This window comes from Amblyraja radiata, unplaced genomic scaffold (assembly GCF_010909765.2).
Source record: "Amblyraja radiata isolate CabotCenter1 unplaced genomic scaffold, sAmbRad1.1.pri S89, whole genome shotgun sequence".
In the NCBI taxonomy this organism is placed as follows: Eukaryota; Metazoa; Chordata; class Chondrichthyes; order Rajiformes; family Rajidae; genus Amblyraja; species Amblyraja radiata.
In genome coordinates, this window is record NW_022630172.1 from 6,004,875 (window position 1) to 6,032,423 (window position 27,549).

At 47.0% G+C, this 27,549-nt stretch overlaps 1 long non-coding RNA gene across 2 annotated transcripts; it reads right to left on the reverse strand.

Moving 5' to 3' along the window:
- Positions 1-509: 509 nt before the first annotated feature.
- LOC116969590 lies at positions 510-26,596 on the reverse strand. 2 transcript variants are annotated; one of them, XR_004410847.1, is made up of 4 exons: positions 26,503-26,596; positions 24,797-24,893; positions 7,746-7,842; positions 510-567 (listed from the first exon to the last, which is right to left on the reverse strand). It is a non-coding gene; the product is annotated as an uncharacterized LOC116969590 (long non-coding RNA). The 2 variants fall into 2 exon arrangements; XR_004410846.1 differs by lacking the exon at positions 26,503-26,596 and adding an exon at positions 25,478-25,516.
- Positions 26,597-27,549: the final 953 nt, after the last annotated feature.

Sequence of the window (27,549 nt, forward strand, 5' to 3'; positions counted from 1 at the left end):
TCTCTCTCCCTATCTGTCTCCCCCTCCCTCTGTAGATCTCTCCCTCTCTCTTTATCTGCCTCCGTCTCTCCCTCTGTGTGTCTCTCTCCCTCTACCTCTCTCTCTCTGTCTGTCTGTCTCTCTCTGTCTGTCTCTTTCCCTCTGTGTCTGTCTCTTCCCTGTCTCTCCCTTTCTCTCTCTGTCAGTATCTCTCTCCCTATCTGTCTCTCTCTCCCTCCCCCTCTCTGTCTCTCACTCTGTATCTCTCTTGGTCTCACTCTATCTCTCTCTCTCTCTCTCTCTGATACTCTGTCTCTCTGTATCTTTCTCTCCCCCCTCGCTGTCTCTCTCTCTCGGTCTCACTCTGTATCTCTCTCTCTCCCTGTGTCTCTGTCTCTCTCACTCTTGCTATCTCTCTCTCTCACTGTCTCTCTTTGTCTGTGTGTGTGTCTCCTTCTCTCAGTCCGCACCGCTCCCACTCATCCCCGACTCTACTCCCCACCAGATATGTGGGGGTGGGGACCCACCGGCACCCTCAATGTCCGTTCACGTCCCCGTCTCTCCGTCCACAGCAACGGCTCCTAAACCCTGCAGGAGGGAACACAGAGGGTCAACAAGCTGGCAAACAGGACATTACTAACGCGGCAACATTACTGGGGCCTGAAGGGGGGGATGGGTGTGGGGGATCAGTGCAGGGTGGGGGAGCGAGGGGAGTCAGTGGGTCAGTGCGGGGGTGAGGGGTGTTTGTGGGTCAGTGCGGGGGGTGAGTGGGGGAGTGAGGGGGAGTCAGTAGCAATGTTACAACATTTTGAGATTTTAAAAATCAAGTCTGCAATTTAACACAAAAGTTGTGATCGAGGACAGTGAAATGGCCACAACTTTATTAAAAATTTAGAGAACTGAAAGAAATTATGTGCTTTTGACTGTCCTCGATCACAGCTTTTGTGTTAAGTCAATGGAAAATCAATAGGGAACAAGATGCTAATTCCCGAGTATGAAAATGGCCATAACCTTTTTAATACTGAAGGTATGAAAGTGAATTAGGTGTCAAATTAAACTTCTTTTTATGCTTTATCTGATGGGATAAATTGCAGACTTTTAAAATCTCAAAATGTTGTAACATTGCTAGCAGCGGCCGCCGGGATGGTGGACGAGGTGTCCGTTTCCCCTCAACCCCCCCTCACCCGCACTGACCCACAGACACCCCTCACCCCCCCCCCCCCCACTGACCCACAAACACCCCCCCCCCCCCCCCCCTCACTGACCCACAAACACCCCTCACCCCCTCCTCACTGACCCACAAACACCCCTCACCCCCCACTGACCCCCCTCACTGACCCACAAACACCCCTCACCCCCCACTGACCCCCCACCGAGTGAGTGAGTGAGTGAGTGAGTGAGTGAGTGAGTGAGTGAGTGAGTGAGTGAGGGCCCCGGTGCGAGACCGGAGACTGGAAGTGAGTAGAGGCAGGGTTGACGTTGACGGTGACGTGGAGCCGCCGCGCGGACCTGGACCATCGGGCAACCGTCCGTCCGTCCGTCCTTCTGCTTCTTCTATGTAGTGTTTTTTTGGCGGTTGGCAAACAACTTTTTAGTGCATTACCGCAACCAACTGGCATGGTGTGTGGATCAAACAACACCATTACATATACTAATAACCTATATCTTTCCAAACAAATCGGTTACCCTGAGAAAAAGCAACAGGATTTGATAGCACTTATATGAACTCCCTTGCAAAATATCTACCAAATCAAATTGTACTTTTTCTTTTCTGAACTGCTCACTCATCCGTCCTCTCTCCTCCTCATACCTCTCACAATGTATAATGACATGCTCTATTGTCTCTTCTTGCCCACAGTATTCACATCTGCCTGTATTATGCTTGCCTATTATAAAAAGTGTACTGTTCAGACCAGTGTGTGCAAATCTGATTCTTGAAATTACTGTCTCCTCTTTTCTGTTTTTTCCTGCACATCTCATTTCTCCCACTTTCCTCTGGACTCTGTAGAACCACCGTCCTTTCCGCTCTTCCTCCCATTGCTTTTGCCATCTTTCCTTCAGTCTTTGCTTAATAATGTCTTTGATTTCAGTTTTACCTATGTTAATACTTAAATCAATCATTCTTCTTTTTGTTACCTCTTTTGCTACCTTATCTGCCATTTCGTTTCCTCTAATGCCAATGTGTGCTGGTACCCATAAAAATATGACTGTAAGCCCCATCATTTGAATTCAGATTAGTGTTTGTTGTATTTCAATCAAAATGTCTGGTCTACTGTCTGAATGGCTGTGCTGTAAACTCTTTATTGCTAAACTTGAATCTGAACAAATAACTGTCCTTAAAGGCCTGGTATCCTCGACCCACTGTACCGCTAACAATATTGCAATCATTTCACCTGTGTATACTGAGACCTCATTATTCATCCTCTTCCCTACTTTGATGTGAAATTCTGGTACAATAAATGCTACTCCTACTTTATCTACTGAATCTTTTGATGCATCTGTATAAATTTGGACAAAGCTGTAGTATCTGTCAATGTATTCCTGTATGATGAATGAATTATACATACGTTGTTTATCCTTGTTTTTCTGTTCTAATATTGTAAAGTCTACTGTTGCATCTGGAAGTATCCAAGGTGGAATTGAAGGTAATGGAACCGTTGGAACCACATTTAATTGTGCTATGCTGATTTGTAATGCTCTCTGGGTCACTGTCCATCCAAAACTTGTTGTTTCCCTTCTCTCCTTTTCCCAGCATGGTTTGACAGTAACTTGTGCTGGGTGTTCTTGACTGTGGCCCTGTAGGTTAATCCAGTAATTCAATGAAAGCTGTATCCTTCTCATCTCTAGAGGCATCTCCCCCATTTCAACCTGTAATGCTGCTGTTGGAGTTGTTTTTATTGCACCTGTACATATTCTCAATGCCTGATATTGAATGTTGTCTATTTTCTTAAGAGAAGTACTTGATGCGGACCCATACACCACACAACCATAATCTAACACAGATCTAATTAACCCAGTGTATTTATATAGCCTTCAAAGCTGTTCTATCTGCCCCCCAATCACATCCAACTAAACATCTCATTACATTAAGTATCTTCTTACATTTGTCCACTACTTTCTGAATATGAACCATCCATGTAATCCTCTCATCAAACTTGCGTGAGAGTTGACCATCTTGCTCTGCTATATGTAGCAATGTTACAAAATTTTGAGATTTAAAAAATCAAGTCTGTAATTTATCCCATCAGATAAAGCATAAAAAGAAGTTTAGTTTGACACCTAATTCACTTTCATATCTCAAGTATTTAAAAAGTTATGGCCATTTTCATACTCGGAAATTAGCATCTTGTTCCCTATTGATTTTCTATGGACATAACAAAAAGGCTGTGATCGTGGACAGTCAAAAGCCCATAACTTTCTTAAAAATTAAGAGAACTGAATGAAATTTTCAGTTATCGTAGATTGAACCATTCTGAAACAAATATAAAATAATCTTACTTGGATGACCTGAAATTAAAGCATATAATTAGTTAGTTACCCAATTGTAGTTAATTTCAAACTTCAATTACTAGATCTAAACATCTATCCATTTCTTAATAAATGATTAACATTTTTAAATAGCCTAAGTGTCCAAATAATATTCACAAATAATTCACAATAAAACATGATTTTAAAATCTCATTGACATTAATTTATAGGCCAAATGGAAGGAATTTAGTGTTTAATTGCTGTAAATTAAAGTCCATTTAAATCAGCTTTCTAGTGGAATCCTGTGAACGCGCTGGTTTAGAACGTTCACATTGCGGTGGATTTGTGCCCCAAATGCCCATAAAAATACTGCGGGATATAATGGGCCCAAAATGAGCTTCTCGCAACATTAAACTTTGTATAAAGGGATCTTAAGAAGCCCTTTTTAATGTAAAAATAAGCAGCATACCTTCTATTATTTGCTCTATGTGACCCTGACAGCTGCCGGTGGTCGCGGGTTTAGAGATTGATTTTTAAACTACTATAACTATTATACGAGGCCTTTAAAACTAATAATAGCTTTTGCGACGGGGTCTTCCAGCGATTTTTCGTTAATAATTAACTAGGCTGAACATCTTCGATTTGAACAGCCTAGAGAAAATCGCGTTTTAAACCCGCCCCCCTCTAAACGGCGCCAAAATCGCGCACACCCGCAGCGACAGATTTTCAGCGACGCTTCAGGTAGGCTTTGCAACATACCTACTATCTGTCTCTCACTCTCTCTGTCTCTCTCTACCATCTCTGGTGTCTCTCACCCCCTCTCTCTGTGACTATATCTGTCTCCCCCTCTCTCTCCCTCTGTGTCTCCATCTGTGCCTCCCACTGTCACTCTCTCTGTCTCTCTCTGTCTCTCATTCTCGCTCTCTCTCTCTCTCTCCCTCTCTTTCTCTGTTTCTCACCGTCTTTCTCTGTCTCCCTCCATCTCCGTTTCTCTCTGTCTGTTTCTGTCTTTCTTTCTCTCTCTGCATCTCTCTCTATTTCTCGCTGTCTCTCTCTCTATCTCTCTGTTTTTCTCTGCCACTGTCCCTCTCACTGACACTCTCTCTTTCTCCCTCTCTCTCTTTCACCCTCTCTCTCTCTTTCTCTCTCGCTCTCTCTGTCTGCCTCTTAGTCTCTGTCACTCTCTGTCTCTCCCTCTCACTCCCCGTCTCTCTCTCTTGCTGACTCTCTCTCTTCTCTCTCTTCTCTCTCCATTTCTCTGCTTCACTAACTCATTATTTCCCTCTCTCTGTCTCTCTCTTGGTCTCCCTCTCTCTCTCTCTCCCTGTCTCTTGCTGTCTCTCTCTGTCTCCCCCCCCCCTCTGTCTCCGTCTCTCCCTCTCTACATCTCAGTCTCTCTTTTTCTTTGTCTCTCTCTCTCTCCATCTCTGTCTGTCTCTGTCCCACTGTCTCTCTCTCTGTCTGTCTGTTTCGCTGTATCTCTCTTTGTATCGGTCTCTCTCTCCCTTTCTCTCTCTCTCTTTCTCTCTCTCTCTATCTCTCTCCCTCCCCCCCTCTCTCACTCTCTCTCTCTTTGTATTGAGAAGTTGGGAGGTCACGTTGCTGTTGTACAAGATGTTGGTGAGGCTGCATTTAGAGTATTGCATTCAGTTCTGTGCACCGTGTTACAGGAAATATGTCGTTGAGCTTGGAAAGGGCGCAGAGAAGATTTACAAGGATGTTGCCGGGACTCGAGGGGCCTGAGCTACAGGAAAAGTTGGGGCAAAGGGCTGGGACTCTATTCCTTGGAGCACAGGAGGATGAGGATTGATCTTATAGAGGTGTACAAAATCACCAGAGGAATAGATCGGGTAGACACACAGAGTCTCTTGCCCTGAGTTGGGGAATTGAGGACCTGAGGACATGTGTTCAAGGTGAGTGAGGCGGGGGTGGGAAAAATTGAATAGGAATCTGAGGGGCAACTTTTCCACACAGAGGACAGGTGGGTGTATGGAACAAGCTGCCGGAGGAGGTAGTTGAGGCTGGGACTATCGCAACACTTGGACAGGTACATGGCTAGGACAGGTTTGGAGGGATATGGGCCGCTGGCAGGTGGTTCTTGTATACATGGGGCATGTTGGTCAGGGTGGGACTAGTGTAGATGGGGCATGTTGGTCGGGGTGGGACTAGTGTAGATGGGGCATGTTGGTCGGTGTGGGACTAGTGTAGCTGGGGCATGTTGGTCGGGGTGGGACTAGTGTAGATGGGGCATGTTGGTCGGGGTGGGACTAGTGTAGATGCGGCATTTTGGCCAGTGTGGGCAGGTTGGGTTGAAGGGCTTGTCTCTTTCTCTCTCATTCTGTCTGTCCGTCTCTCTCTCTCTCTCTCTCTCTCCAACACTGAAGTCACACCAGCTTCTAATTTTCAGCCGGTTTCCCTTACTGTGTGTCTCTCTCCGTCTCTCTCTCTCTTTCTATCTCTCCCTCTCTATATCAATATATCACCCTCTCTCTCTCTCTGTCTGTCTTTCTCTCTTCATGTGTGTCTCTCTCTGTCTCTCTCTCTGTCTGTTTCTCTCTCTCTCTCTCACTCTGTCTCGCACTCTGTCTCGCACTCTCTATGTGTCTCTCTCCCTCTCCCTCTTTCTCTCTCTCTGTCTCTCTCTCCCTCTCCCCCTCCCCCTCACTGTCTCTCTCGGTCTCGCTCTCTCTCTCTCCCTCTCTGGGACAGAGGGTTTGGGTGAACATAGATCCATTCCTGCCAACCGTGGGCCTAACTGCAGATAGATACATAACGTACACAACACATAGGACAGGAAAGAGAAATGATCTGCAAATATAAACGCCATTGTCCAGGACAGATATTTATAAGGACTTGTTCTTTGTAAGAACCGCAATGGAATGGAATAAACGAGACAACAATATCGCCTAAATGTTTAAGAAGGAACTGCAGATGCTGGAAAATCGAAGGTAGACACAAAATGCTGGAGTAACTCAGCGGGTGAGGCAGCATCTATGGAGCGAAGGAAATAGGTGACGATTCGGGTCGAGACACTTCTTCAGACTCAAGAACCATTTCCTTCACTCCATAGATGCTGCCTCACACGCTGAGTTTCTCCAGCATTTTTGTCTAACAACAAGTCAAATCACCTTCACTGGACAATAGACAACAGGTGCAGGAGGAGGCCATTCTGCCCTTCGAGCCAGCACCGCCATTCAATGTGATCATGGCTGATCTTCCCCAATCAGTACCCCGTTCCTGCCTTCTCCCCATATCCCCCGACTCCGCTATCTTTAAGTGCCCTATCAAGCTCTCCCTTGAAAAAAACATCCAGAGAACCGGCCTCCACCGCTTTCTGAGGCAGAAAATCCCAGACTCACAACTCTCTGGGTGGAAAAGTTTCTCCTCATCTCAGTCCTAAATGCCCACAGATTCACCACACTCTGGGTGGATAAGTTTCTCATCTCCGTTCTAAATGGCCGACGCCTTATTCTTAAACTGTGGCCCCTGGTTCCGAACTCCCCCAACATCGGGAACATGTTTCCTGCCTCTAGCGTGTCCAAACCCATAACAATCTTATATGTTTCAATACGACAGTCCCGCCACCCCGGAAATTAACCTGGTGAACCTACGCTGGGCTCCCTCAATAGTAAGAATGTCCTTCCTCAAATTAGGAGACCAAAACTGTACACAATACTCCAGGTGTGGTCTCACCAGGGCCCTGTACAACTGCAGAAGGACCTGTTTGCTCCTATACTCAACTCCTCTGGTTATGAAGGCCAACAGGCCAAAACTGCACACAATACTTCAGGTGTGGTCTCACCAGGGATGGAGAGAGAGGGAGAGAGAGAGAGGGGCAGATGAGGGAGAGAGAAAGAAAGGGATGAGGGAGGGAGAGAGAAGTATTCACCTGACATCACGGTGGCCCAGCGGTAGAGTTGCCGCCTCACGGAGCCAGAGACCAGGGTTCCATTATTTGGCAACCTAAAAAGCTGCCTAGGTTGTCCGTACACAAAAATGCTGGAGAAACTCAGCGGGTGCAGCAGCATCTATGGAGCGAAGGAAATAAGCGACGTTTCGGGCCGAAACCCTTCTTCAGACTGAACGGATCTGAAGAAGGGTTTCGGCCCGAAACATCACCTATTTCCATCGATCCATAGATGCTGCTGCACCCGCTGAGTTTCTCCAGCATTTTTGTGTACCTTCAATCTTCCAGCATCTGCAGTTCCTTCTTGAACACTTTGCCTAGGTTGTCCGGCTGGCAACAGGGAAAAAATGGTAAGCGAGAGCCCTGGGGGGGAGCGGGGGATTGAACTTACGTAGACGTGATTGTACGGATCTGCAGCTTCACCTTCTCCCCATTAACATCGACCGTCTGAATCTTAAAATCCACTCCGATAGTAGTGATGTAGCTACCTGTGAGAGACATAGAGAGAGAGACAGAGAGAGGGAGAGACGGAGACGGAGAGATGGAGAGAGAGAGAGACAAAGAGCGAGAGAAAGACAGAGAGGCGATACAGAGAGGGGGAGAGAGACAGAGAGACGGAAGGAGAGGTAGGGAGGGAGAGGGAGAGAAGGGAGAGAGAGGTGGAGGGGAGAGAGAGGTGGAGGGGAGAGAGAGGTGGAGGGGAGAGAGAGGTGGAGGGGAGAGAGAGGTGGAGGGGAGAGAGAGGTGGAGGGGAGAGAGAGGTGGGGAAAGAGATGTTCAAACACTTCGGGAAACAGACCCTCCTGTCCTCGCCGCTCCCTCTCCATTTCGTTCTCCCTCACTGCTCCTCCCTCTCCCTCCCTCCCCTTCCTCCTTCCTTCTCTCTCGCTCTCCCTCCTCCCCCTCCCTCATTCTCTCTCTCCCCCCCTCCCTCCTTCTCTCCCTCCCCTCTCTCTCTCTCTCCTTAGAATGTGTTTTCAGCAAACCAAAAGTAACAAACTGCTCTAGAGTGAAAACCTGTTGGGTGAAATCACAAGATCATCTGGGATGATTATGGGGAGAAGGCAGGCACGGGTTATTGATTGGGGATGATCAGCCATGATCACAATGAATGGCGGTGCTGGCTCGTAGGGCCGAATGGCCTACTCCTGCACACATTTTCTATGTTTCTATGATAGGAGCAGAATTAGGCCATTTGGCCCATCTAGTCCACTCCGCCATTCAATCACGGCTGATCTACCTTTCCCTGCTAACCTCTTTCTCCTGCCTTCTCCTCATAATCCCTGACACCTGCACTAAGCAACAATCTATCTATCCCTGCCTTAAATAAATCCACTGACTTGTGGCCTCCACCCCGTCTGTGGCAATGAATCCCACAGATTCACCACCCCCTGGCTAAAGAAATTCCTCCCCATCTCCTTCCTTCAAGATTCTCCTCCATGTCTACAAAGCCCTCAATGGGCTTGCCCCCACCTACATAAAAAGTCTTCTCACCCACCCACTCCACCTCCTGGCCTCTCAGATCGGCCGACTTGGGGTTGCTGAATATCCCACGGTCTAGGCATAAGCTCAGGGGCGACCGCGTCTTTGCGGTTGCAGCCCCTAGACTGTGGAACAGCATCCCCTTTCCCATCAGAACTGCCCCCTCCATCGACTCATTTAAGTCAAGACTAAAGACTTATCTATATTCCCAAGCCTTTCCTGATGTCCTCTGAGTGAGGGCTACATGTATATATGTATGTAGTTTGTTTTGTTGTGCTAGTCTTATAACAAATGTAAAGCACTTTGGCCAACGAGAGTTGTTTTTTAAATATGCTATATAAATAAATGTGACTTGACTTGACTTGAAGGAACGTCCTTGAATTGGGAGTTTGTGCCCTCTGGTCCTAGACTCTCCCACTAGTGGAAACATCCTCTCCACATCCACTCTATCCGGGCAAAGCGCCCACTGTTCGGTGACGTTTCAATGGCCCCCCCTTGTTTACCCACTTACTTGGCCTCCACCGCCGTCTGTGGCAACGAATCCCACAGATTCACCGCCCGCTGATAAATATCATCATTAATAAACTTCACACCCGCTCTTTAAACAGCAGGAGAGTGGGGAGGAAACTTCACTGTGTGTGTGGGAGGGAGAGAGGATGGAGGGAGAGGGAGAGTAGGGAGGGGACAGTGGGCGTCAACCTCTCTCCGCTCTCTCCTCACACCATCTTTCTCTCTCTCTTTCTCTGTATCGATCTATCTGTCTTTCTCTCTCTCTCCCCTTCTCCTATCTCCGTCCCCCTCCCTCTCCCTCTCTCCCCACACTCTCTTTCTCTCTCTCTCATCGTCTCTCTCTCTCTCTCTCTCTCTCTCCATCTCCCTTCCCTCTCTCTCTCCCCCTCTCTCACCGTTCAGTGCGGGATCGGCTCCATGCTCCAAACCGGCGCGGCCTTGTCGGCTTCGGCAGCCGCGGGCTCCAACCAGGAAGCGGCCGTTCCAAGTGGCCCAGCCGCCGAAAGGACTCTCCCGACGCCGGGGCAAGACCACCCGGTGAGAACGGCCAGGGACATCGGGCCTCCGTAGAGGCAATTGCGGTGGCCTCAATAGGCCTGACTTTGGGGTGAACATGGGGTGGGGACTGGACATTGTGCCTTCCTCCACAGTGCTATCCACTGTGGGGGGATGATTTTTTTGTCTAATTGTAGTCTTGTAGGTCTGTGTCCAAGATGGCTGCCGTGAAGGGAGAGTGGACGCTGGCACGAATTGGTTGCCGCTGCTCCCTCTTCACACTGTGCTTTTGATTTTCTGTTTTTGGATTGAATTCTGTTTTTAATTTGTGTCATTGTGATGTCTTTAATTACTTGTTTTACTCCGATTATATGTTTTTATTTTCCGAACTATGTAAGGTGTCCTTGAGATTTTGTATGAAAGGCGCCCATTAAATATAAAATTTATTATTATTATTATTATCTTGGGCCGCGGCGGTGACACGTCATATCCGGGCTGCAGCCTGCGGGGCAACGAGACGGGACTGTGCGGGACGTCATTTCCGGGCTCATGCCCCCTCTCTCTCCCTCCCCCTCTCGAGAATCTTTGAGCGGTACGGCCTTAGCCCGGAAATGACGTCACCGCCCCGGACGCCCTTTGCCCCGCACTCTGCGGGGCGGCCCTAGCCCGGAAATTACGCATCTTTCGCGGCCAAGATGGAGCCGATCCGCACTGGACGGTGAGAGAGAGAGAGAGAGAGAGGGGAGAGGGGGAGAGGGGAGGGGGAAAGAGAGAGAGAGACACTCACGTGACGCTGCTCGGACCCACGTGGGAGGCGGGGAACCGGCCAATGGGAGGCTGTTGCCGGGCAGATTGCGTGGGTGCCGGCGGCCATCGGTGCGCATGCGTGTGATGGGACAATAGAGACTACAACTCCCAGCAGCCTTCACGGTTGGATTCAACGTGGAGCTGGAGCAGCAAAATTATTAAAATAAACGGTTTTCTAAAAAAGGTTTTTAAATTTTCATTTGAAAAATAAACTCTTTCTATATTTCCAACATAAACTTTTTTTCTCTCTAATTACTAAAATAATATTTGTAAATTTGTATTTGAAAACTAATCTTTTTCTATATTTCTTAAATAAACTTTTTTTCTCTCCAATTACTGAAATAAACTTTTATCTACTAAAATAAACTTTTTTAATTTTTAATTTGAAAAACAAACTCTTTCTATATTTCCTCAATAACCTGGTTTCTCTCTAATTACTCAAATAAACGTTTTTAATTTTAATTTGAAAAACAAACTCCTATATTTCCTATATAAACCTTTTTCTCTCTAATTACCAAACTAAACTTTTTTCTACTAAAATTAACTAAAACATTTTTGTTTGAAATATGAACTCTTTCTATATTTCCGAAATAAACGTATTTTCTAATTACTAAAATAAACCTATTTTCTCTCTAATTACAAAAATACACTTTTTCTACTAAAATACACTTTTTAAATTTGTTATTTGAAAAATGAACTCTTTATATATTTCCTATATAAACGTTTTTATCTCCCGAATTACTAAAATAAACTTTTTCCTACTAAATACTTTTAATTTTTTTATTTGAAATATAAACTCTTTCTATATTTCCTGAATAACTGTTTTTTCTCTAATTACTGAAATAAACTTAAAAATAATTTTAATTTTAAAACTAATCTCTTTCTATATTTCCTAAATAAACTTTGTTTCTCTCTAATTACAAAAATAAACATTTTAATTTTTTATTTTAAAAACAAACTCTTTCTATATTTCCTACATAAACCTTTTTCGCACTAATTACTGAAATAAACATTTTTCTACTAAAATAAACATTTTTTAACTTTTTATTTGAAAAACAAACTATATTTCCTAAATAAACGTTTTTCTCTCTAATTACAAAAATATTCTTTTTTCTCTCAGAATACTTAAATAAACGTTCTCAAAAGTAATTTATTGTTTGGCAGAGCCAACCTGGTTACATTCGTCTGTGATTGGAGAAAGAGAAGCAAGAGAAAGGGATGCGAGAAAGAGAGGGGAGAGAAAGAGGGGGGGAGAAAGAGAGGAGAAAGAGAGAGGAGAGAGTAAGAGACGATATAGAGAAAGAAAAGGGGGAGAGGAAGAGAGGGGGGGGAGAAAGAGAGGGAAAGAGAAAGAGCAGAGTGAAAGCGGGGGAGAAAGAGAGAGGTGAGAGAGAGGTGAGAAAGAGAGGAGGAAAGGAGAGGGGAGAGAAAGGGGGAGATAGAGAGAAGAGAAAGGGGACAACGAGAGGAGAGTGAAAGAGAGGAAAATGAAAGAAGAGAGAGGAAGAGAGGAGAGAGAAAGACAGGTGAGGACGAGAGGGGGAGAAAGAGGAGATAGAAAGAGGAGACTGAAAGAGAAGCGAAAGAGAAAGAGAGGAGAGAGGGGAGAGAAAGAGGGGGGAGAACGGGAGGAAAGAAAGAGGGGAAGAGAAAGAGGAAAGGGGAGGAGAGAGAAAGAGACGCGCGAGAGGAGCGAGAAAGATAGGAGAGAAAGAGAGGCGAGAGATAGAGAGAGAAAGAGGGGAGATAGTAGGTTAAAATGAGGAGAGAGAGTGGGGCAGAGAGGTAGGGGAGAGAAAGAGGGAGAGGGGATTAAAAATAGGAGAGAGAGGGACAGAGAGAGTGAGAGGGGGAGAGAAAGAGGAGAGAGGAAATTAAAAAAAGGAGAGGGGTAGAGAGAGAGAGAGAGAGAGAGAGAGGGAAAGAGAGGAGTGCAAAAGAAAGTGGGGGGAGTAAGGTAATAGGTGAATAGGTAAGGGGGTGTAGATGTTGTGGTGTGATTCCTTTAATTCAGTCACACATCACAAAAACTTCCAACTGCTTGAAATGCTGTGAAATTGGATTTGCTGGCCTGCACTCTGCTTGAAGTGATGCGAGGTTGGACTTGCTGCCCGCACTCTGCTTGGAATCCTGTGAGGTTGGATTTGTGGCCTGCACTCTGCTTGGAGTGCTGTGAGGTTGGATTTGTGGCCTACACTCTGCTTGGAGTGCTGTGAGGTTGGATTTGTTGCCTGCACTCTGCTTGGAGTGCTGTGAGGTTGGATTTGTTGCCTACACTCTGCTTGGAGAACTGTGAGGTTGGATTTGTGGCCTGTACTTTGCTTGGAGTGCTGTGAGGTTGGATTTGTGGCCTGCAGTCCGCTTCGAGTGCTGCGAGATTGGATTTGCGGCCTGCACTCCGCTTCGAGTGCTGTGAGATTGGATGTGCAGGCCTGCACTGAATGATTTTTGAAATAAATTCTCAGATTTTCTGTTTAAATTTGACCGCTCAATGTCTCCATTTTTTATCAACAGCAAAGAGCCATCTAGAAGCACTGAGCAGCAAAACACAACAAGAGACACAACAAGAAATAATTCAATAAATCTCATCTTTAACATTTAAATTGTTGTTATATTTTAAGAATCATTCACATCTTAAACTTTAATAAATTAGTATACCGAATATATTAAATTTAATTGAGGACTTTGGATCCTTCTCAGGATATAGAATAAATTGGAACAAAAGTGAAATTATGTCGATAAAACCAAAAGACTCAACACACCTCAGGAAATTCCCCTTTAAAATAGCTACAGAAAAATTCAAATATTTGGGAATTGAAATTACTAGAAATTACCAGGATATGTTTAAAGCCAATTATAATCCCTTACTTAAGAAATTAAATAATTTGATTAAATTCTGGAAAACACTTCCGATGTCCTTAATAGCAGAATAAACGCTATAAAAATGATTTTCTTACCACAAATTCTATACCTATTTCAATCAATACCTATATATCTCCCAAAAAAGTTTTTCAAAAAATTGGACTCAGACATTACAAATTTTATATGGGATTATAAATCCCATAGAATACAAAGAACACACCTTAATAAACGAAAAGAGTTGGGGGGTCTAGCGCTCCCTAACTTTATGTATTATAATTGGGCAGTAAATATTAAAAATATGATTCACCTGCTGGACAATTCTGCCCAGCAGGCGGACTGGATTGTAATGGAAAAAGGGGACTGCTCCCCGAGTAATATAGGAGCGATTATCCTCTCACCAATAAATTTGAATAATAAAAATTATAATAAAAACCCAATTATACATAGGACAATTAGAACATGGAAACAAATAAAACAGAATCTAAAATTAAGAAACCTATCTCTCTCAATACCAATAGTCAATAACCCATCGTTTAAACCATCAATCATAGACAAATCATTTATACAATGGGAAAGAATGGGAATCAAAACGCTCGAAGATCTGTATGAATTGGGAAAATTACTATCATTTCAACAATTACAACTGAAATATAATTTGAAAAATAACCAATATTTTAAATATCTTCAAATTCGTGATTATATGAAAAAATACACAAAAGACTATCATAATATGCCTTCCGACTTACTGGATGAAGCAATGAAGACAAAGGCGGAATCAGCTAATCTAATATCGTACTTATATAATATCATTTTAAACATAGAAATACCCACAACAGATGGAATTAGAAGAGACTGGGAACAAGAATTAGCTATAAAAATTTCAAAAGAGAGCTGGGATAATCATTTACTACAGGTTCATAAATGTTCGATCAACGTACGACATACGCTTATCCAATTCAAAACATTACATAGACTATATTATTCAAAAACCAAATTAAATAAAATCTTTCCTAATGTTTCACCAATCTGTGATAAATGTCTGTGTCAAGAAGCTACCATAGCGCATTCTTTTGTTTTTTGTACAAAAATCCAAAAATTCTGGTATGGAATATTTGATATTTTTTCAAAATTAATTAAAATAAAACTTGGTGGAGAGGTGGAATACATCGTTGGGGGAACGTGTGAAGCTGCAACCCAACGGGTCCCACTTAGTTTAATTCTCTTTTAAATTTGACTGCTTTCTGTTTTTCAGCAAATCTCCTTTGAATTTAGGAACAAAACTTGACCAAATTAAACTATTTCATAGTGAGGTCAGGCTAAACTTGCTTTATTTGTTACGTAAGGGACAAATGCGCGAACATTTTCTTTAAAAAAAAACACTTTAAAATGCCCTTAAGTTTTTGGGCCAGCTGGTACTATGAGCAGTCGGCGGTGTGCAGCTTGGCTCACTTTAGCATTTTCACGCGTACAGTATGAATGAGAAGGTGCTGGTATTGTTGATTGTCTGCTCCACGAGAGGGGCAAGGGGGGCTTATATTAAGAACACTATTCCATCCGTTTCCCACCACGGATGGCTGACCTGCTGAGTTCTACCGGTACTTTGGAGGGGAATGAACAGGCAACGTGTTGGGTCTGGACACTGCTGTTCCTCCAGCTTGTGTGTCACCTTCTCAAAGTTTGTTTTTTAAAAAGCAGATCGCAACAAAATTGTTAAAGGTAAACCATGGCAATCTTTAATTAATTCGTCAGACGGGAGAGGCAAGATCTACAAAGAGCACAAACGTTGCTCAGTGCTTCTCAGGCTCCACTCACAGAACAAAGGAAAGTTAGCGCAATTATACATTTTTCTCATCAGTAAAACACTCCTACCAGGTCTAAATATGGCATGACTGAAAGATTCTGTAGCCTTTCAGAATATAGGAAAAGCTGGCTTTTTCAATCTTGGCTTCTTTATGGCCTTGAAAGAAGCACATGTTATTACGCAGGCTTCCATCTTAATGCCTTTATTAAAAAGACAAACTGTCCACCATATTGTGTTCCATATAATTTGCAAAGTCATCCAGACTTGTCACCGAGCCATTCTTTTGTTCTAACTAGACCATGCTTTTGTAGAAGAACTCCATTTTAGATTTGACTATTAGCTCTTTCAATGGAGGAGGCCCAGGATAGAAAGATCAGTGTGGGAGTGGGAAGGGAAGTTAAAAATAGTTGGCAACCGGGAGAAATGCACGCCTAGTCTAGCGATAAAACAGAATTCCTCCTCATAGGCTCCAAATCCACACTCAGCAAACTCAATAACCCCACTCTCACCATCGACGGCACCACTGTCTCCCCATCTCCCCAGGCCCGCAACCTTGGCGTGATCTTTGATTCCACCCTCTCCCTTAGCCTCACATCCGCCATGTTATTAAAATCTCTTTCTTTCACCTCCGCAACATCGCCAAAATCAGACCCTCTCTCACACCTCCCGCTGCTGAAAGACATCCATGCCTTCATCTCCTCCCGACTGGACTACTGCAACTCACTTCTCCTTGGCATCAGCTCCACCTACATCAACCGACTCCAACTGGTCCAGAACGCAGCCGCCCGACTCATCACCCACACCAAATCCTGGCACCACATCACTCCAGTCCTCAAACAACTTCACTGGCTTCCCATCTCCCACCGGATCACCTACAAAGTCCTGGTCCTCACCTACAAAGCCCTCCACCATCTGGTCCCCCCATATCTCACTGACCTCCTCTCCCCCTACCAACCCTCACGGTTCCTCAGATCCATATCAGCCGACCTCCTCTCCATCCACAAATTCAACGTCCGCAGTTTTGGGGACACAGCCTTCTCCAGGGCTGCTCCCAGGCTCTGGAACTCCCTCCCCCAACTGATCCGCAATTCCGTGGCCCTCACCATCTTCCAGTCCCGCCTCAAGACCCATCTCATCACCTCTGCCTATCCTTAGCCTCACGTCCCCCTCCCTTTTCATCTGTGCTTGAATTGCCTCATATTTTGTTTTGTATTGAATTATGTCTTTAATTTGTGTACTAGTCATGTCTCTACCATTTAATTCATTCCGCTTATATGTTTTTCCTCTACTTGCTAAATTTTTGTAAGGTGTCCTTGAGACTCTTGAAAGGCGCCCATAAATAAAATTTATTATTATTATTATTATTAGTCTAGATACAAGGAGAGAGAGTGTGTTTGAGAGAAATAGCGTGTGCGAGAATGTGTGTGTGTGAATGTGTGTGTGAGACAGAGCGTGCGTGTGAGAATGTGTGTGTGAGAGAGAGCATGTGTGTGAGTGCGTGTGTGAGAGAGCAAGAGAGACGGAGTGTGTGTGTGACAGAGAGAGGGAGTGTTTGTGTGTGTGTGTGAGAGAAAGAGAGGGTGTGTTTGTGTGAGAGCAGGAGTGTGTGTGTGAGAGAGAGAGGGAGTGTGTGTGAGTGAGAGAGGGAGCGTTTGTGTGTGTGTGAGAGAGACAGGGAGTGAGAGATGGCGTGTGTGAGAGAGACAGGGTGAGAGAGGGAGTGTGTGAGAGAGACGGGGGGTGAGATTGGGAGTGAGAGAGACAGGGAGCGAGAGAGGGAGTGTGTGAGAGAGAGAGGAGGGGGGCACGAGAGGATGGAGTGGAGAGAATTTGAGAAAAGGACACAAAGTGCTGGAGTAACTCAGCGGGACATCTCTGGAGAGAAGGAATGTGCGAGTGAAGAAAGGACCCAAAACATTACCCATTCCTTCCAGCATTTTTGTGTTTACCTGAACAGCGCCTATCTATCAACGTGGCGGTGTGCCAGCAGGCTGGAGGAGCGGGCAAAGGCCTTGCCACAGAGCGGGCAGGTGAAGGGGCGCTGTCCGGTGTGGACTCGCTGCTGCTCCAGCAGGTGGTCAAGGCAGGTGAAGCCCTTACCACAGGACGGGCAGGGGAAGGGACGCTCACCGTTGTGGGTACGCCGGTGCTGCCACAGGCTGGACATGCGGATGTAACCCTTGCCACACTCAGCGCACACAAAGGGTCTCTCTCCGGTGTGTAACCGCTGCTGCTCCCACAGCCCCCGTGCTCTCTTGTCACAGTGGGAGCAGCTGCTCGCCGGCGTGGGTCCGCCGGTGCTGCCGCAACCCCCGCGAACTGTCAAACTGCTCACCGCAGTACGGGCAGTCGTAGGGCTGTCCACTGGTGTGCACGCACTGGTGAGACAGGGCATGGGAGGTCTTGGCAAAGCGCTCTCCACACACCAGGCTGGGGACAGGATGGTCGCCGGTGTGCACCCGCTGGTGGGAGAACAGCTTGGAGGAACGGGTGAAGCCCTTGCCGCACTGGGCGCATGTGTAGGGGCGCTCGCCGGTGTGGGTGCGCTGGTGCGTCAGCAGGGTGCCGGACTGGGTGAAGCCCTTGCCGCACTGGGCACAGGAGTAGGGGCGCTCGCCGGTGTGGGTGTGCTGGTGCGTCAGCAGGTTACTGGACTGGGTGAAGCCCTTCCCGCACTGGGCGCAGGTGTAGGGGCGCTCGCTGGTGTGGGTGCGCTGGTGCTTCAGCAGGCTGCTGGAGGAGGTGAAGCCCTTGCCGCACTGGATGCACTTGCAGGGGCGCTCGCCGGTGTGCAGGCGCCTGTGCACCTTCAGGTAGTTGGACGACTTGAAGCCTTTGCCGCAGTTGGAGCAGGTGAAGGGTCGCTCACTGCTGTGCACCCGCCGGTGCTCACACAACGCCGACGACTGGGCAAAGCTCTTGCCGCAGGTGGAGCAGCAATAGGGCTTCTCACCCGTGTGCACCCGCCGATGCTTCTTCAGTTGATTTGGCATCTTGAAACTCTTGCCGCAGTCAGAGCAGGTGAAGGGCCTCTCGCCGGAGTGCACGAGGTTGTGCCGCAGCAGGCTGCAGGATCGGGTGAAGCTCTTGCCGCACTCCGAGCAGTTGAAGGGGCGTTCTCCCGTGTGCACCCGCCGGTGGGTCTCAAGCTTGCTAGGGCTCTGCCAGGTCTTGCCACAGACGTCACACTCATAACACTTTTCCTTGTTGTGCCCCATCATGTGGTCCTCCATCGAAGCTCAGCCCCTCGAAGCTCAGCCGCACACCGAGCAGATGGGGGGGGGGGGGGGGGCTCACCTGCACCCTGGCCGCCCTCAATGGCCGCTCACGTCCCCGTCTCTCCGCCCACAGCAACGGCTCCTAAACCCTGCAGGAGGGGAACACAGAGGGTCAACAAGCTGACAAACAGGACATTACTAGCACATATTGGGTGTGTTTTTGGCGGAGGAAACCGTTATATAATTCTGCGTGGCACAATGGCGCTGCGGTACAGTTGCTGCTTCACCGCTAGTGCTAGTGTACGGGGTGATCGCTGGTCGGCGCGGACTCCGCGGGCCGAAATACCTGTTTCCGCGCTGCATCTCTAAACTAAATTAAAGCAAAGAAGGGTCTCGACCCAAAATGTCACCCATTCCTTCTCTCCACAGATGCTGCCTGACCCGCTGAGTTACTCCAGCATTTTGTGTCTATCATCTCCACAGATGCTGCCTGACCCGCTGAGTTACTCCAGCATTTTGTGTCTATCATCTCCACAGATGCTGCCTGACATGCTGAGTTACTCCAGCACTCTCTCTCTCTGTGTATGTTTCTCACATCTCTCTCTGTCCCTCTCTTGTCTCTCTCTCTGTAACTGTATCACATTCTGCATCTCTTTATCTCACCGTCTCTCTCTCTCTGTCTCTCTCACTCTCTCTCTCTGTCTACCTCTCAATATCTCTATCTGTCTCTCCGTCTCTCTCTCTCCGTTTCTCTCTCTCTCTCCCTCACCATGTCTCTCTCTCTGCCTCTCTCTTTGTCTCTCTCTCTCTCTCTCCGTCTCTCACTGACTACCTCTCTCTCTCCCTGTCTCCCCTCTCTCTCTGCGTCTCATCATCTCTCTCTCTGACCCTCTCTCCATCTCGCTCTCTCTTTCTCTCTCTATCTGTCTCTCTCCCTTTCCCCGCCTCTCTCTCTCTCCGTTTCCCTCTGTCTGTCTGCCTCTCTCTGTCCATCTCTCTCTCTTTCTCCCTCTTTCTCTCTCGCTCTCTCTGTCTCTCCCTCTCTGTCTCTCACTCTCCATCTCTTACTCTCCGTCTCTCTCTCTCTCTCTATGTCTCTCTCTCTCTTCTCTCTCTTTCTGTCTCTCTCTGCCTTTGTAGTTGTCTATCCCTCTCGCTCTCTCTCTCTCTCCCTGTCTGTCTCTCTTACACTCTGGCTCTCGCTCTGTCTCTCCCTCTCTCTCAGTCTCCCTCTCTAAGTCTCTCTGTTTCTGTCTGTCATTCTGTCTCTCCCTCTCTCTCTGTCTCTCCCTGTCTGTCTCTATCTCACACTCTGTTTCTCTCTCTGTCACTCCCTCTCTCTCTGTCTCTCTCTCCCTCTCTCTCTGGCAGTCTCTCTCTCTCTCTCTCTCTCTGTCTCTGTTTCTCTCGGTCTCTCTCTCCCTCACCATGGATAGATATGTCCCTGTACATAAACTCGCAATAGGCCTATAGCCCTTTATTGATTGGTACACGTTCTTGCAGCTGTAAGCAGTACAACACAATCGCAAGTTTAGCAATTCAATATTAATTTCTTAGTGTTAGTTAATGTCGATTAGTGTGTGCGTACATATGTGTATGTTGGTCAATCACCATCTCTCCGGTTATGGCATGCTGTTACGTATTGTGCACCAAGATGTGCCGTATTTCCTTCGCCAAGGATTATTCTTAGTTTTGATGTATCATCTAGTTCTTTAAAATCAGGGGTTGCCACACTGAGTTTGACAAAGTATCCTTTCCTTGTTTTGTCAATTTTTTTTGCATTTTAGGAGGAAGTGCATCTCTGTTTCAACCTCATCTGTCAAACAGTGGCCGCATATTCTGTTTTCTCTTGGTTGCCAGAATCTCTTCTGTCTTCCTTTTTCAACTGCCAAATAGTGGTCACTTAACCTGTATTTGGTGAGGGTCTGTCTCTGCTTTATGTCTCTAACAGTTGAGAGATTGTCTGCCAATTTATAATCTCTTTTTAGGGCACGGTAACATTCTAATCTGCTTTGGCTTTTGGTTTCTTTATCCCAATGTTCCAAGTACGTTTCTTTACATTGTTTGATAATTTGGTTCACTCTAACTGGTGATTGGGGGTCAGTATTGATCTGAGGCCGGTCAGGGTTTAACTGGATAGGGTTTAACTGAATAGGGGTAGTTAGTCTCAGTACCAACTGACACAGGGAACTCTTTTCTGGGTTTCCCTCTTCTGTTTGAAGGGCTTTACACTGGAGGGTATCTGGGGGCTAGATTAAAGGTGATTCCAAAATGTTAGTGCTCTTTTCTGGATATTTATTATCAGTGGGTATCTGCCTAATTCCGCCCTACATGCGTTTGTTGGTGTTTTCCTTTGGATACGGAGAATGTTCCGACAAAATTCCGCATGCAGGGCCTCCGTTGTATGTTTTTCCCATTTACTATAACTATGGTGACTGAGTTATACTTCACTACCATAAAGCGCAATAGGCTGGATTACACTGTCAAATATTTTAATCCAGATTTTAATTGGAAATTGGATGTTGTAAAATCGTCTTTTTATTGCATACTCTCTCTCTCTCTCTCTCTGTTTCTCTCTCTCTCTCTCTGTTTCTCTCTCTCTCTCTCTGTTTCTCTCTCTCTCTCTCTCTTTCTCTCTCTCTCCCTTTCTGTATCTCTCCCTGCCTCCCTGTCTCTCTTTCTCTCTCTCTCCCACGCTCAGTCTCCCTCCCCCTCTCTCTCTCTGTATTGAGTCTAGATGTTGGGAGGTCACGTTGCAGTTGTACAAGACGTTGGTGAGGCTGCCTTTAGAGCATTGTGTTCAGTTCTGGGCACCGTGTTACAGGAAATATGTCGTTGAGCTTGGAAAGGGCGCGGAGAAGATTTACGAGGATGTTGCCGGGACTCAAGGGGCCAGAGTCTCTTGCCCCGAGTAGGGGAATCGAAGACCTGCGGGTGTAAGGTGAGTGAGGCGGGGGTGGGAAAAATTGAATAGGAATCTGAGGGGCAACTTTTCCACACAGAGGTTGGTGGGTGTGTGGAACGAGCTGCCGGAGGATGTAGTTGAGGCTGGGACTATCGCAACACTAGGACAGGTTCATGGATAGGACATGTTTGGAGGGATATGGGCCAAATGCTGGCAGGTGGTTATTGTGTAGATGGGGCATGTTGGTCAGGGTGGGCCTAGTGTAGATGGGGCAAGTTAGTCGGGGTGGGATTGGTGTAGATGGGGCATGTTGGTGGGGGTGGGATTAATGTAGTCTGTCTGTCTCTGTGTCCCTCTCTGTCTCTTTCTCTCTCTTTCTGTCTGTCCGTCTCTCTCTCTCTCTCTCTCCCCCTTACTGCAGTCACACCAGCTTCTAATTTTCAGGCGGTTTCCTTAACTATGTCTCTCTCTTTCTCTCTCCTTCTCTCTCTGTCTATATATTTATCTCTCTCTCTTTCTCTCTGTCTCTCTCATTCTCTCTCTCTTTCTCTGACTCTCCCTCTATCTGTCTATATCTATATATCACCCTCTCTCTCTCTCTCTCCCTCTCTGGGACAGAGGATTTGGGTGAACATAGACCCATTCCTGCCAACCGTGGGCCTAACTGCAGATAGATAAATAACGTACTCAACACATAGGACAGGAAAGAGAAATGATCTGCAAATAGAAACGCCATTGGCCAGGTCAGATATTTATAAGGACTCGTTCTTTGTAAGAACCGCAATGGAATGGAATAAACGAGACAACAATGTTGTCTAAATGTTTAAGAAGGAACTGCAGATGCTGGAAAATCGAAGGTAGACACAAAATGCTGGAGTAACTCAGCGGGTGAGGCAGCATCTATGGAGCGAAGGAATAGGTGACGATTCAGGTCGAGACCCTTCTTCAGACTCAAGAACCATTTCCTTCACTCCATAGATGCTGCCTCACACGCTGAGTTTCTCCAGCATTTTTGTCTAACAACAAGTCAAATCACCTTCACTGGACAATAGACAACATGTGCAGGAGGAGGCCATTCGTCCCTTTGAGCCAGGACCACCATTCAATGGCTGATCATCCCCAATCAGTACCTCGTTCGTGACTTCTCCCCATATCCCCTGACCCCGCTATCTTTAAGAGCCCTATCTGGCACTCTCTTGAAAAACAAATCCAGAGAACTGGCCTCCACCGCCTTCTGAGGCAGAAAATCCCAGACTCACAACTCTCTGGGTGAAACATTTTCTCCTCATCTCAGTCCTAAATGGCCACAGATTCACAACTCTCTGGGTGGAAAAGTTTCTCCTCATCTCCATTCTAAATGGCCGACGTCTTATTCTTAAACTGTGGCCCCTGGTTCCGGACTCCCCCAACATCAGGAACATGTTTCCTGCCTCTAGCGTGTCCAAACCCTTAACAATCTTATATGTTTCAAAACGATATCCTCTCATCCTTCTAAACTCCAGAGTGTACAAGCCCAGCCGCTCCATTCTCTCAGCATATGACAGTCCCGCCATCCCGGGAATTAACCTGGTGAACCTACGCTGGGCTCCCTCAATAGCAAGAATGTCCTTCCTCAAATTAGGGAAACAAAACTGTACACAATACTCCAGGTGTGGTCTCACCAGGGCCCTGTACAACTGCAGAAGGACCTCTTTGCTCCTATACTCAACTCCTCTGGCCAACAGGCTAAAACGGCACACAATACTTAGTGTGTGGTCTCACCAGGGATGGAGGGAGAGGGAGAGAGAGGGAGAGAGAGAAAGGGGGTGAGAGAGAGGGGGAGAAAGAAGGGGAGGGAGAGGGAGAGAGGGAAAGGGAGGGAGAGAGAGGGGGGGAGATGGAGAGAGGGGGAACCGCCTGCCAGTACCTGTGCATGCTCCACCTGCTGCATTAAAGGAAATGCATGCATCACTGGCTGCATTGCTGCCTCTCCCGCTGCTTCGCAGAGCTTTTATCCTCACCTGCTCTTCACAGCTGCATTCCCGCACCACTTCCGGTTGGGTGGCGAACCTCTCGTCGACATAGGCGCCTCCGGCAGGAAGGGGGACGATTTAGAGCGGCGCACCGGCGCTGGGAAAGTGGGACGGCGGGTCTCAGGCGTCCGGGTGGAGGGCGAAACGCCGAATGTTGGTTCCGGGTGGTTCTTTGGTGCATTGAATAGAAATAGAATAGTTTCTTTATTGTCATTGTAACATGAACCATGTACAACGAAATTTAAAAATGTCAGCCAGTCAATGCACCATTCAAACATTTCTAAAAGCTAACGATACATACAAGGTAAAATATTAAAAAAGATAAACAACTAAAATAAATATCATGAAAATAGCACGCGTAAACACCCAACCCTACATCCTTATGTCGATTTCACAGTGTACCACAGTCCCTTAGTATGTATCGCTCCTGCGTTCCTTGGCGGCTACATTTAGTGCCTTTATAGCAGTGGGGTAAAAACTGTTTTTAAGTCTGTTTGTCCTTGTCCTTGTAGATCTGTACCGTCTGCCTGACGGCAACAGTTCAACAGGGAGTGTCCGGGGTGGGAAATGTCCTTTATAATACTCTGGGATTTTTTGATGCAGCGGGAACTGTGTAAGTCCTCCAAGGTAAGGAGAGGGCAGCCGACAATCCTCTGGGCGTTGTCAATGGCCCTCTGGAGCGCTTTCATTGAGGGTGGGATGGAGAAGGAAAAGGAGGGGCAGAAGGAGGGAGGGAGAAGGAGGGAGAGAGAGAGAGGGGGGAGAGAGAGGGAGGGAGAGAGGGAAGGAGAGAGGGAAGGAGAGAGAGAGGGCTATAGAGGTATGAGAAAAGTTTGGGAGAGTTTGAAAAGTTTTTGGAGAAATTGAGAGAGAGAGAGAGAGAGTGTGAGAGAAAGAAAGGGATGAGGGAGGGAAGGAGAAGTATTCACCTCCCTCCCTCTCTGGTATCACGGTGGCCCAGCGGTAGAGTTGCCGCCTCACGGCGCCAGGGACCAGGGTTCCATCATTTGGCAACCTAAAAAGCTGCCTAGGTTGTCCGTACACAAAAATGCTGGAAAAACTCAGCGGGTGCAGCAGCATCTATGGAGCGAAGGAAATAGGTGACATTTCGGGCCAAAACCCTTCTTCAGACTGAACGGGTCTGAAGAAGGGGTTCGGCCCGAAACGTCGCCTATTTCCTTCGCTCCATAGATGCTGCTGCACCCGCTGAGTTTCTCCAGCATTTTTGTGTACCTTCGATCTTCCAGCATCTGCAGTTCCTTCTTGAACACTTTGCCTAGGTTGTCCGGCTGGCAACAGGGAAAAAAAGTTAAGCGAGAGCCCTGGGGGGGAGCGGGGGATTGAACTTACGTAGACGTGATTGTACAGATCTGCAGCTTCACCTTCTCCCCATTAACATCGACCGTCTGAATCTTGAAATCCACTCCGATAGTAGTGATGTAGCTACCTGTAAGAGAGAGAGAGTGAGAGAGAGAGAGAGAGAGAGAGAGAGAGAGGGGGACAGAGAGAGAGAGAGAGACAGAGAGAGACAGAGAGAGAGACAGACAGAGAGAGAGAGAGAGACAGAGAGAGACACAGAGGGAGAGAGATGGAGAGAGACGGAGAGAGAGAGAGACAGAGAGAGACAGAGAGAGAGACGGAGACAGAGAGATGGAGACGGAGAGAGGGAGTCGGAGAGAGGGAGTCGGAGAGATGGAGAGAGAGAGAGAGACAAAGAGCGAGAGAAAGACAGAGAGAGGCGAAACAGAGAGGGGGAGGGGGAGAGGGGGGAGAGAGACAGAGAGACGGAAGGAGAGGTAGGGAGGGAGAGGGAGAGAGAGGTGGGGGGGAGAGAGAGGTGGAGGGGAAACAGATGTTCAAACACTGGAAACAGACCCTCCTGTCCTCGCCCCTCCCTCTCCATTTCGTTCTCCCTCTCACTGCTCCTCTCTCTCCCTCCCTCCCCCTTCCTCCTTCCTTCTCTCTCGCTCTCCCTCCTTCTCTCTCTCTCCCCCCCTCCCTCCTTCTCTCCCTCCCCTCTCTCTCTCCTACCTGAGAATGTGTTTTCAGCAAACCAAAAGTAACAAACTGCTCTAGTGTGAAAACCTGTTGAGTGAAATCACAAGATCATCAGGGATGATCATGGGGACAAGGCAGGCACGGGTTATTGATAGGGGACGATCAGCCATGATCACAATGAATGGCGGTGCTGGCTCGTAGGGCCGAATGGCCTCCTTCTGCACACATTTTCTATGTTTCTATGATAGGAGCAGAATTAGGCCATTTGGCCCATCTAGTCCACTCCGTCATTCAATCACGGCTGATCTACCTCTCCCTGCTAACCTCTTTCTCCTGCCTTCTCCTCATAACCCCTGACACCTGCACTAATCAACAATCTATCTATCTCTGCCTTAAATATATCCACTGACTTGTGGCCTCCACCCCGTCTGTGGCAATGAATCCCACAGATTCACCACCCTCTGGCTAAAGAAATTCCTCCTCATCTCCTTCCTTCAAGATTCTCCTCCATGTCTACAAAGCCCTCAATGGGCTTGCCCCCACCTACATATAAAGTCTTCTCACCCACCTCTCCACCTCCAGGCCCCTCAGATCGGCCGACTTGGGGTTGCTGAATATCCCACGGTCTAGGCATAAGCTCAGGGGCGACCGCGCCTTTGCGGTTGCAGCCCCTAGACTGTGGAACAGCATCCCCTTTCCCATCAGAACTGCCCCCTCCATCGACTCATTTAAGTCAAGACTAAAGACTTATCTATATTCCCAAGCCTTTCCTGATGTCCTCTGAGTGAGGGCTACATGTATATATGTATGTAGTTTGTTTTGTTGTGCTAGTCTTATAACAAATGTAAAGCACTTTGGCCAACAAGAGTTGTTTTTTAAATGTGCTATATAAATAAATGTGACTTGACTTGACTTGAAGGAACGTCCTTGAATTCGGAGGTTGTGCCCTCTGGTCCTAGACACTCCCACTAGTGGAAACATCCTCTCCACATCCACTCTATCCGGGCCGCCCACTGTTCGGTGACGTTTCAATGGCCCCCCCTTGTTTACCCACTTACTTGGCCTCCACCGCCGTCTGTGGCAACGAATCCCACAGATTCACCACCCGCTGATAAATATCATCATTAATAAACTTCACACCCTCTCTTTAACCCGACAAGAGAGTGGGGAGGAAACTTCACTGTGTGTGTGAGAGAGGGAGAGTGAGAGGGTGAGGGAGAGGGGGATGGAGGGTGGGGGAGAGAGAGGAGAGGGAGGGAGTAGGGAGGGGACAGTGGGAGTCAACCTCTCTCTCCTCACACCATCTTTCTCTCTCTCTCCTTCTCTGTATCGATCTATCTGTCTATCTCTCTCTCTCTCCACCGCTCCTATCTCTCTCTCACCTCCTCCTATCTCCGTCCCCACTCTCTCTCTCTCTCCCCTCCTCCTTTCAAAACTCTTTAGATTCTGTTCCTGAGGATTGGAGGGTAGCTAATGTAACCCCACTTTTTAAAAAGGGAGGGAGAGAGAAAACGGGGAATTACAGACCAGTTAGTCTAACGTCGGTAGTGGGGAAACTGCTAGAATCAGTTATTAAAGATGGGATAGCAGCACATTTGGAAAGTGGTGAAATCATTGGACAAAGTCAGCATGGATTTACAAAAGGTAAATCATGTCTGACAAATCTGATAGAATTTTTCGAGGATGTAACTAGTAGAGTGGATAAGGGGAACCAGTGGATGTGTTATATCTGGACTTTCAGAAGGCTTTCGACAAGGTCCCACATAAGAGATTAGTATACAAACTTAAAGCACACGGTATTGGGTGTTCAGTATTGATGTGGATAGAGAACTGGCTGGCAGACAGGAAGCAAAGAGTAGGAGTAAACGGGTCCTTTTCACAATGGCAGGCAGTGACTAGTGGGGTACCGCAAGGCTCAGTTCTGGGACCCCAGCTATTTACGATATATATTAATGATTTGGACGAGGGAATAGAATGCAACATCTCCAAGTTTGCGGATGACATGAAGCTGGGGGGCAGTGTTAGCTGTGAGGAGGATGCTAGGAGGCTGCAAGATGACTTGGATAGGCTGGGTGAGTGGGCAAATGCATGGCAGATGCAGTATA